The following is an 11,980-nucleotide window of genomic DNA, read 5'->3' on the forward strand; positions in this document are numbered from 1 at the left end:
CCGGTGGCCAATCCCCCGTCGCCGGCCGACAGCCCGGTGGCCACTCCCCCGTCGCCGGCCGACAGCCCGGCGGCCAATCCCCGTCGCCGGCCGACAGCCCGGCGGCTACTCCCCGTCACCGGTCACCGGTCGAAAGTCGCCGGTCGCCGGTCACCGTCTCGGGCCCGGCTTGCAGCCCGGCTCAGGACCAGACGCCACTCGGCGGACGTCTGGCCGTCACGCCTCCGAGCGGGCGCGCCCCAGTTGCACGGCGCATGACACGAGTGCAGGCGGCGCGCCATCCCCGCGGCGGATCCGCCGCGGACCGCACACGATAGCGGCTGATAGCATCGGTGAAAACATCAAACATGTGACCAGTTCATGTCAACACGAGTCCTGGAATTGTGGTGTGACGTCACTGGACGCTGACGCAGCGCTGGAATGTCACGAGTTCTGACTGAAACAGCGCCCAAAAACGGCTGTCGAAACCGGGCGCAAGCTTGCGGAGGCAGCGGGACGCCGCGCGTCCGCCACATTTACGCACATCTTGTCTCAATCCACCTTATTTAAATGTTGCGTAACCTGTCGTACTGTCAGCGCAAGGGGACTTCTGACCGGTGCATCTCGGACTCATGCTGCCTCGGGTTCGCGTCTGGCAGTTCGCGCTGATCCCGAGTCGTCTACTTGTTGTCCCGCCTCGTCCCGCATCGAGGGGTGCGCAGAAGTCGATGTCACCCAATTATAACTGACAAGAAGCCGGAGCCAGAGAAGCGGCACGGTTTGATCCGGCGCTGTGCGTCAGCCGGTACTCCCCGCACGGAACCCACCCGGGTCGGATGGCCATCACAGCCACGCCGCCTCTGCGCCGGCTGGCGGCGGGTGTGACGTGGCAGCGGCTGAAAGGGAGCGTGAGGCGTCTGCCCACGACAGCGGCCACGTGACTGGGCGACGACTGACCACCTCGGCGGTCGCCACCGCGCGGAAGTGACCCGCTCGACTCCCTTTCTACGGGGCTCTCTTCACCCGAATCTCCCGAACTGATGGCACTCTGTCGGGCTCCGACCCGCACTGAATCTGAAAGCGCACCACGTACAACGGACAACTCTACGGAGCGTGACCGGACCACCGACGCTCTCTGTGGATCGCGGTGTCCGTCTGCTCTTCCGGCCGCTGCCACACGGACCCACGTCGTGGTCTGAGGACCGGCAACGCTGTCGCCAACCGCGCACGTTACCACAGCTTTCCTCCAGCGACGTCAAATGTCCCCAAAATCCTGCCCACTTGCACCAAACTGCTGCAGAACTGCCCGAAATCTCACGAAAACCGCTTGGCACGGGAGAGAGGGGAGGGGGGTCTCTTTGTCACGTCCCTACCGCTGAGAAGTGTCGACAAACCTCTCGGGACGCAGGCGCAACTATGTGGGCCCGATATTGGAGGCGGTCCAACCGAACATCAGGAGCCAGTAATCTCATCAAGCCGCTTGAGGAAAAACTCAGGCCCCAATACGCCACCAGACGGACTGAGCGTTTTCAGCGCCCGGTATATAGATCACCGACCAGCGGCTGATGAAAGCACACCTAATACCTTCGCGGAGCCCGGAGGCGGGCAACAAGTTCGTCGCAGGTATAGACGGACTGGCTGCCGTCCTGCGTGACCCCACAAATCAATCGGTGCGGTACCGATCCGACTGAGGGGCTCGTGAGCCCCAGGACCCATCAGAGGCGGCGGCGCAGCGAGAGGCCGGTACAGGTGCCCGCCGTTCGGGGGGGGGGGGGGAAGTCCCAACTCCGCGGAAGGCCAGTACAGGGGGCCACGCGTCCGGCCCTACCGGTCGGACGGGAGGTCACAATCCCGCGGAAGGCCGGCACAAAGGCCCGCCGGTCCGGACCCACCGGTCGGACAGAAGGTCACAATCCCGCGGAAGGCCGGTACAGAGGCCCATAACCCGGCCCCACCGGTCGGGCGCGACCGAGCACAGATCATCGATCGCGCGCCACCCCGCGCTCCCCACAAAGCCGCGCGCCAACAGTGCCGCCGCGTGAGCGTTGACAGCTGAATAGGTTAGAGGTCCCATTGAGAAGTCATTTGCCAAATTACGATGCTTACAGTGAAGAGGTACCCGTGCGACGGAGAACTCGAGCGACCGTGAACATAGTCTGCACACTAGTTCGTTTCGACGAAACGTTCAAGTCGTTGTTTTCTGTCGCCAATGTGCACGTGTGAAACAATAACCCCGCCCCCTCCCCCACGCTGCCCTCCGGTCAATTCATTTTCGCACGCTCGCAAGCCGGGCAATACGCCTTCTCGTGTCATTAAAAGATACAAAACGTCAAATACGCCCCACACAATTCACTTTCATTCTGTAGTGTGCTGCTACGCTTCAGGTCTCAAAGTTTCGGGGATAGCACCATCTTTTAAGCCCAACAGCTCACGCACGAATCTAGGTTGGGCTTATTCGCGTGTCTGACTGGAGCAGAAAAGCACGCTTTTCCATATTTTCTTCAAGTACTCAGGTCTCCCACTTGAAAAATATTTTCACAAAAATCGTTCATCGTACTCCTTGCTTCAAGCCAAGCGCATATTTCATGGAAGTTTTATCTAAATATATGTGCGCAATTTCCAATCTAGCCTGGGTAGAGACCGTGCTGAAACATCAACGTCACAAAGTTCCCTTTCCTGGCCGCGTGTTTTCAAGGTGAGCTCGCAGTCCCGGCTCACGGCTGTACCTATTCCGGGAGTGCACGGAGCCTGGGCCCGACCCAACCGTAGCCTCTGTTCAGGCGAATTCAGAAACGACTTTTGGTTTGTAGGGAAATCGTCCTTCCATGTTTCATCAATGCATGGTTTACAAAAAATCGCAAGTCCGACTGTGGTTAGCTTTTCTGATGAAATGTGATCGAGCTTAAGTCTCAAAGAAAATTAAAAAGAAATGGGGGATTGCCGTAAGCGATATTCAAACGCATAAAATGTGAAGGATTTTTGTAACGGCCTTCAAAGGTGGTAGTCTCCCCTCAAAACTTGTGTAACTTAAAACTTGTAATGTGTGAAATGAATACGCTGTATCTTTTTCCGTTTCTGATTACTATTCCACGTCCTTAATTCCAGTGAGGCCTCTGATAACCTTGTGAGGCCATAATCCCCAGATTGGGTCCCATCTTTGCGTCACGAGTTCGGAGCTATGCGTCACCGGCTAGACAGGATTAGACCACCCGACAAGGTCACTGGACTAGACAAGACTAGATCACCAGAGCATCACCAGACACTAGATCGCCGGATCACTATCACCGTCGCTACATCCCTAGACACCAGATCACCAGACTAGGCATCTAGTCTGGTGAGCACTAGGCTAAATAATCCGACTAGATCACCAGACTAGATTGTCGCGCGGCGCGCACACGAGCGCATCACGACTCCCGACTAAGAGCGATCTGGTGGAAATACGCCCGAGGTGCAACCATTCTGTCTATTCAGGAGACAAAATAACGAATTCAAACGTATACCTTTTAATCACGGTTGAAGGTCGAAGGATCTAAGCCAGGATTTCCTACGCTCGGAAGGCCTGCGGCTGCGCATACCCACGCTTGGAAGCCCTACTCCCAGAAGGCGTAAGCCGGAAAGATCAAGATTTTCTACATGAAGGCCTGCGTTCAGAGGACCTGCGCTCGGTGGGCCTACCCACGAAAGGCCTTCGTCCGGACGGTCGTCTTAGGCGGATGACGATCTCCCGTCGCGCATGATCCTTCGACTCGCCCCGGAGAACTTCTGCCTCTGCGGTGGAAGGTGGGTCGGGCCGAGTTCAGACAATGCGATTCGAAAAAGCCCTTCATTAAGTCGTGACTAGATCCCAATGGTGCATCCAGGATCCCATGAGATAATATGTCGAGGGGATCCTGAGGTGTTTTGGGGTGTTCCAGGCATAAGTCTGGTCTTTAGACACCGCGAGCCAGACCTCCGAGCCTGCCGGTCGCCGGGTCGGCGCCTCAGCCCTGCCTCAGCCAGTCCCATCCCGCTCAGGTCATCCAGTGTGCGCCGCCGTCCCTGGCTTGCTTACGTCGCCTCACTTGACGAAAGGATAAGACCAGGAGACATTCTCGGAGCGGGTCTTCCCGCAGAAGATCTTCCCAGCGTGCGTCTTCCCAGCAGGTGTTTGCAGCAGGCCGGGCACACCGTCTTAAGCGTAGGTATACACCGCAGACGGTCTTCCAGGCATAAATCTTACAAGCCTCGGTTTTCCATGCAGTGTATCTTCCGGGTGAAGGCCTGCCGGCCTTTTCTCTTTATGCAGGTGAAGGCGAGACAAATTACAATGCAGGAAAATACGTGACACCGTGGACGGCGAGAAGGCAACAAAAACAGCGAGGCGATCTTTAATCACATTTGCACGGCACTCTTCCAGTCTGCCATTACTGCGAGCTCGGGCATTCCCGCAGCCGCTGCAGAGGCCGTGATCAGCATGCTGGTTTTGTCCGACCTCGGGCGTTCTTACAGCTGTCTTGAGTCTACAAATGAGTAAGTGTCATACGTCACGGTTCGCATACCCCCCCCCCCTCCCCCCTTCTGGCAATCGTCCAGCGGTCACCGAGGTGCGATGGTGGGATCACTGGATATTTATCCCTGCATCATCGCGCTCATATCGAGCGTTCTATTGGGCTCGAGCCAGCCACGCGTTATGGTGGCCGAATGACCCGCGAGAACCACATTGAGCTCGAGCCACCTACGTCCTATAGTGGCCGAATGACCTGCGAGAACCATTCTCAAATGTCCGGCCAGCACCCGCGATGATTTAGCACTTTTCGCTCAAGTGCATCATTTCCGTACCCCTATAGTTTTCACGGCTGGGTGTCCTCTTGCATAATGCGCGCATTTGGCAGTCAGAGCTCAACCATCGACACACCCACAAACCTGACAATCCCAGCCGCGATCCCAGCTTCCGGAGCACTCCTCGGCTTACTACAGCGCCCGGCACCGCCCCCCCCCCCCCCTCTCTCCCGCCCCCGTCAGCGGGCCTCGGCGGTGGTTCAGCTGTCTCCTTGCCAAGTCCGCGCCCGCCGGGTTCAGCCCGCCTTCCAGCTGGGGTTAATGACCTGCTAGCCACCGGCAGCCGCGCCGCCGCCCGGCTCCTGGAAAAGTCGACCGCCGCAGGGAAGACCGCTGGCCTTGCCGAAGACAAAGAACGGGACCGGTTCTTGTTGTGTGTGATGGTCGGCAGCACGATCGCAGCATCAAAAACATTAACATTCAGCCACAAATGATAATTTGGCGAAAAAAGGTCAAAAACGTAGCGGACTTATTGACTTACCCTACGCATATGGGCAATCCCGGTAGCGTTCAAGGAAAGATTGACACAGCGTTTGACCTCTTTTTCATAATAAAACTGTCATTTTTGCGGCCAAAATATTCATTTTTAAGTGGTGGACAAACCATAGTTGATGGGTTAGGCATGTTAGCCCGAGTTGACAGTATCGAAAAAATCCTCCAACAACTTCACCACTTCTCTGCCATCACCATTCGCATCTCTGAATTGTTAATAACCCTGCTTATAGTGACTGCCACGTTCCTGGTGGTTTCGTACTTCTGTCACCACTTCGCAACGTACGCCACGATATATCAAAGGACCGGCTTGCAAGTGATCTCACGTGAATAAGCGTGGCCTGTTGTGTATTAATTCAGCTAATCTTAGGTCCCAAGAACAATATTTGGCAAGGGCGATATCCGGAAATTAAATAAGGCACATTACTTGCGTGAACGCGATCATAAGCGCACGGCAGCCCTTGCGAATGTAATGCACATGTCGGAAACAAGTGACCGGTGATTTTTCACCAGATTCTCTTAAGCAATTCCCTGATAAAACACATTTACTGGAGTCCCTTGTATTAAGGTTCTTATTTCCAAGCGATTCAAAATTTACGTTAAGTCTGTGCGAGGAGAACCGTGATTAAATAATGCCGAACAGTATTTTTATACGTCAACAAAAGAGGAAACTTATGAAAATAGCCAGTTATGTCCACCATTTTACTGACATTTTAAGACAAAACTTGCGAGTGGCACCACCTTCTGTGACCTGAGGCCACCCGCGCCATACTAACAGAACTTGACAGTTAAACATCGCGGGGAGTTAAGCAATCGCTGTTAATTCTCGTTCAAATGTTTTATAAAGGGCACGCTCATGTATCTCCACCACAAGCGACCATTAGCCAGGCCGGCCATGAGCACTTGTTTACATGTATGTACTATGGATACGGGCCGACTCTCGAAGCCTCGACGAACTCCCCGCACCGAGCGGCGCGCCCCCCGAGCCGTGCCGTCTGGGTGCATCGCCCGTTGGGGTCAGTGACCCTGCGAAGCGGGCGGGGTGAGGCGAAGCGGCCGGCGGCGGAGCGAAGCGGCCGGCGGCGGTGACACGCGCCCGGCAACAGGTCCCTGCCGCCCGCTCAGCCCGATCAATAGGACCGCCATCCCGGCGTCCCGGCTGCCGGCCACTCCCGCCGGGCCCGGCGCACACCGGGACACGGCCCGGCCGCCAAGGTCACCGCACCCTCCCGCTGGGATAATGACCGACACCGTCTGCTCACTGGGGCCGAGACAAACCGTCCAGCCTCTGGCGCTGTGACCCATCCCATCCGTTGACTGGGGCAATGACTTACGCCGTGTGCCAACTGGTACAGGGACCCATTCCACCCGCTCACTGGGGCAATGACCCACGCTGTCTGCCACCTAGGGCAGTGACCGATGACCTCCACCCAGATACCGTCACCCCACTGGGTCAGTGACCGATACCGCCTGCCCAATGGAGCCATGACCGGAACTGCCAGTCCCCTGGGGCAATGGACAATCCAGTATATTCCCTGGAACACCGGCCGAGCGCTGGCCGATGTCGTCCACCCGCCGCGGCAAGGGCTGGCGTCGCCTGTTCGCTGGAGCAGTGGCCAGGGCCATCGCCCTACCTCGACAACGGCCAGTCGAGCCCGTCCGCTGAGACAATGGCCGATGCCGTCTTCCTACCGGGGCATGGGCCAAAACGGCCCGCCCTCCGCGAAAAAGAACCGATATCGTTCACCTACGGCGGGCAGGACCGGGTCTGCCCACAGTGGCCGCCGCGGACATGGCCAGTGTACTGGCGTGACTGAAACCCACGCCTCACGACAATCTCCACTCACCCGGGCCATCGCCGATGCGCTATGACCAAAACGTCGACCCACTAAGGACGGGGGCGGCGAACCAACCTAAGCTTTCCGCTTACGGCAACGGCTGATTGCCTCCGCCCACCGATGAAATCCCCGACACTACCTGCCCACTAGCTGGGATCACGACCGTGACCACCGAACTGGTGGAACAACGCTCCACTCCGGATATCCACTGTGAGAGGGAGTACTGTAGTGACCAGCCGCAGTCGCCGCACGTGTGCCGCCCGCCGGCACCGCCGAGATCCACTCCCACCTGTACGAGCGCCGACACGCCGCGCCCGTCCACACGCTTGTCTGAGCGGTTTTCGCTCAGTCACGCCGACAGGCCGGCGGCCGGGTCGCTGGGTACGGCGGCGGCGGCCGGCGGCGACGGCGGGTGCACGGGCGGGGCGGCCGCTCCAGCGCGCGCCGCTGGGCCGTCCCGCCACGGCCCGCCGGCGGCGGTCACGAGTCGCGGTCGACCGCGCCGCCGCTGCTCCGCAGTCCGCCTATCACAGGGCGGGCACCACCGGCCGGCGCGGGCGGGTGGGTGCCGGGGTCCGAAACCTTGTCGAGCTGAGGTCCCGGCGTCATGCACGAGGAGTTTGGAAATGACTGTCACCTCTGGCGGTCGCGCTCGAGCGTTAGGTTTGAAAAGGACGACACCAGAGGCGACCCCCAGGCGCGACGCTACCAGGGCAAGGCGTCAGCACCGCCGTTTGTCAAGAGGCCAAACAGATATGTGTGCCCCTTTTTAATTCCACGGCGCCCTAAATAGCCCGAACAGCACATAGCCCAAAATGAAAAGGAGGGCCATTAAGGCGCACAGAGACGATATCTGCCCCGCATGAGGCTAATAGATGGTCAGCGCCAGGGCCTACTGATCTATAGATCACAGATGATCCAAACAAGGTCCCATTCGATGAAAAGGAGGCCCACGGAAACGCGGGACGCTCCGCCAGTCTAACAGCAGGTCCCCATTACAAAGAACACCCTGAGACACGAGGTCCCTCGATCTGCCTGCCCTACCCGCGGACAGTCGGTGGCGTCGCCCTTAACGACATGCTCTCTGCACGCCTGTGATGGTACCCGCTCCATACAAATTGCACCCACCACGGCCAAGAAAAAACCGGGCTACCAGCACGCCATACCCCAGAAGCCACGACAAAAAAGCCGTTTGCCAGTGTGCTAATGGTCAGCTGTCAGAATCGAGGCGTCGGTAACGGTTCCCTGGACCACTGCAAATGCTTCACAGAATCATCGGTCGCTCAAAAAATAAACACAATTCAAAAAGGGTGGCACCACGACCAACGGGTAAAAATGAGTACACGTCACTGAGCCCAAAAGCAGCAAATAAAACAACTTCAAGGATAATCACCGTGTGCGGTTCACGTTGCCTGTCTGTCAGAAATTAATGCAACACCTATTCCCCGCCAAAACTTGTCCCCAATTACGCGCGAAGACAGAGCGAGACGTCACGCGCGCAGGCGTCAAGTTGGAAAGTTAGCCGCCCCCGTCCGACCGTTGAAAGGTCACCGAGTCCACCCTCGGGATCGATGCCTCGCAAGCACGGCCCGGTGCGCTGCCGCAACTCCCAATCAGCGGCGATTTATCGTCCAATCACAGGCCGAGCGCGGCGGACCACACACGGCCTGCATTTGGGAGCGTGACCCCGGCCGACGTCCGACGTAGGGCGTACGGCCCTCAGCCGCCGGCCGGCGCCCACGACCCACAGCTGTCGGCCGGAGTACCCGGCCGCCGTCGACAGGCGGGCGCGCGCAGCGCCGCGTACCGCCGGCCTCGTCGACGTAGAGGGCAGTAGTGGCGCTGTTCAAGCTGGTGGCACGGCCGATCGCCACCCGGCAGCGAGTGGCGGCCTCCGCAGCGGCGCCGGCGTTTGGCGCCGGCAGGCTCAGCAATTCGCCGTGGTTCGCGACGGCGCGGACCGACTGGCCACCGGGCGCCGGCGGCGACACGTGTTGTCTCGGAGAAGACGCGACGCAGCCAAAGTCCAGCGCCGCTGTTGTTTGTGCCCCGCACCAGCCGCGTCGCAGAACCGTTGCAGCTCGGCTCGCAGACCGTAAACGATGATGCTGGAAGACAGATCGGCCCATGGCCTCCGACGCGACACGATAAACAGCGCTGGGCGAGCGGACGGCGGCGACACGGAGCGGCGGCCGACCACCAGAGAATATTGAGACGCAACTCTAGCAGCCCCGGGATGGACGGCAGCAGACTAGTGGACTCCAGAGACGACAGCAGACTAGTGGACTCCAGAGACCGGCCACCAGGCGGCCGGTTAAGGCACTCACGCCAGATACTTTGCCGCTTTAAAATATATGGGAGAGAAACGGGACGACGTTCGTGAACTTCTCCATCAGAAAGCCCACAGCAAACACTTCGCGCTTGGTGTATTTATCTAGAAATGCATCGACTTGGTCACGCTCCGAAAGCTTACATGGCTCGGGCCGAAGAGTACCTTGCTTTGAAATTGGGCGGCATCATAAACAGATGTAAGCTTCTGACCAAAGAGTGCGCCCAGCTCGATCAAGGCCATTAATTTGTTTACGGCCATATATATGACACGGCTATATATGTATGTATATATCTATATACATATATATATGTATATATATATATATATGTATATATATTATACTTCAGGCAAGATATCTAGTTCACGCGACTGACCAACAGTTACGCCATACAGCAGCTTTCGTCGGACCACATAGGTAAATCAATGTGTTTGTCACGCATACACGGCATGGCCGCATTGTTCGTACCGATATGCGACAAAGGAAATTTTGAAGGAAAATGATGCAATACGTATCACGCCATCCGCGTGCTGGGATTTAACGGATGAAACACGCACAGCATGTTTCGTTTCGTGACAGACGAACTTTAAATTTTTAAAGCATGGGACCGTACGATGACGTTCACACCAAACGGACGCTGAACCCATCATCAAACCAGCGAGGTCGGGCAAAACGGAGTCAACGGCGTGACAGGAGCATGAAAAATGTATCATTCATTCACGATTCAAGCTAACAGGAAAGAAATGTCCCATATCCTGGACGTCGAGAGACCTCCGTCCGCACATCTCGACACCAGTACACCTCCAACCTTGTACAAAACTTCTCCTTCTATGACCCTTCCTTCAGTCAATGTCCCTTGGTAACAGTTTGACAGCTGGGGCAAAAACCGTGTTGATCGGGCGCAGGGGAGAACACCGAGGCTTGCCGGGGCAATGAGGGATCACATTTCTTCGGGGAAATTCGGACACCTCTGGCGTCTCCGTGCTGCCGACGTCACTGCGTGACGTCATCACTATATGCCAGCTGTTCCGCTGCAGCGAAATAGCACCGTCAGCAGAGCAGTCCTTCACAAGGGCGGACTCAGATGTGATAGATCACCGGGAAAAAGCACAAGAAACTCTAGTAATGGCCCTCACGCACTGCGACACACTAAGCGTTCGGGACGCCCACGACTGGAACGCACCCCCGGCTGAGCGATGTCCGCCGCTACGGGCGAACAGTTCCAATGCCATCTCAGTCTTGCGCTGGGTGCGTAGCATGCGAGACACGCGACACACCTGATGAGACATAAAGGCTGACGAATGGGAGGTTGACGAGGCTGGGAGCCGTATGCCAAGTGGTTCAATTCCCGAAAGCAAGAAAGGCAAGGTCACGTGCTGGGCGCCGCACGCCTCCCAGTCGAGTTCCTGTGCGGAAGTCCGGCGCGTCCCTCACCAGCAACACCATCCGATGACGTCCTGGTGCTGGGACCTTCCCAGGCGGCCGTGCCGTGAGACCGGGGACTACGCCGTGGCAGGGGACCGCGGCTCAGCCACGGCCGGCGCGGCGTCACGCCTAAGGTCAGCGGAGCGCAGCACGGGCCCCGGATCGACCCCTACACGTGCCCGGCGTGCCACAAATGGGTCAAAATAGCTCCTGCTGCCCACCAACAGGTATTGATTGCGAGCGAGAGGGGGCTGCTGGCGTCGGTCGGTCTCCAGATATAGACGGGAGCTGGTGACCAGACCGCCATCGCCACATCACAGTCAGTGATCTATTCCCAGTCAAGGCCACTGCCCACACCCATTGAGTTGAGGCAAAGTAAATACAAAGCGAGAGGCATGCAAATTTGCCTTCCAGATGGGAAACAGCATGAACAGTTCAATCATACTCACTTGGTCACTGCAATTTGGACCAAGCAAGGGCATGTCCATATGAGGGCATCTCCAAACACTTGTGTTCCAACAGAAACATAAACTATGCATTCAACTGCTGCCACAAAACAGTTGCCAAATGATATGCCTAGCACAGCTCGCAGCAGGCCATCTATACACATATTAGTTATCAATGTGGTAATATATGATGCCGAACTACAGATTGGCATCATCCATGAACCCATTTGAATATTTATTTGGGAAAGTCCTCATGGTCTCTGACTTTCTGCCATGTCTTCAGATATCACAGTGAGCTGTTTAAATTGCAAAAAGCTGTTTATAATGATGCTGCAGATCATGACCAGATATGAGAAGGTGCAGCAATGTCAGCAACACACAGCACACATGCCATAGTTCATGCTCATCACAGGGTATGCATGCACTGAAAGGTTGAGGTTTGTCTCATATCAACAAATAAAAGGTTGCATTCCTTTCTGTAAATATTCATAGCTCAGCAAATTATGTGAAATTCAGTCTGACCATCAAGTTCTCCACAAATGTACATTGGAGGATGTAGGCACTACACCCTAAGTTTTCACCACCACAAATATCCAACCACATAACACACAAAAAGGTAGTTCACAAAAAGCTTGAAATATGTTGAAAGAGA

This window comes from Pollicipes pollicipes, unplaced genomic scaffold, assembly GCF_011947565.3.
Source record: "Pollicipes pollicipes isolate AB1234 unplaced genomic scaffold, Ppol_2.1 Scaffold_4881;HRSCAF=5763_pilon_pilon_pilon, whole genome shotgun sequence".
In the NCBI taxonomy this organism is placed as follows: Eukaryota; Metazoa; Arthropoda; class Thecostraca; order Pollicipedomorpha; family Pollicipedidae; genus Pollicipes; species Pollicipes pollicipes.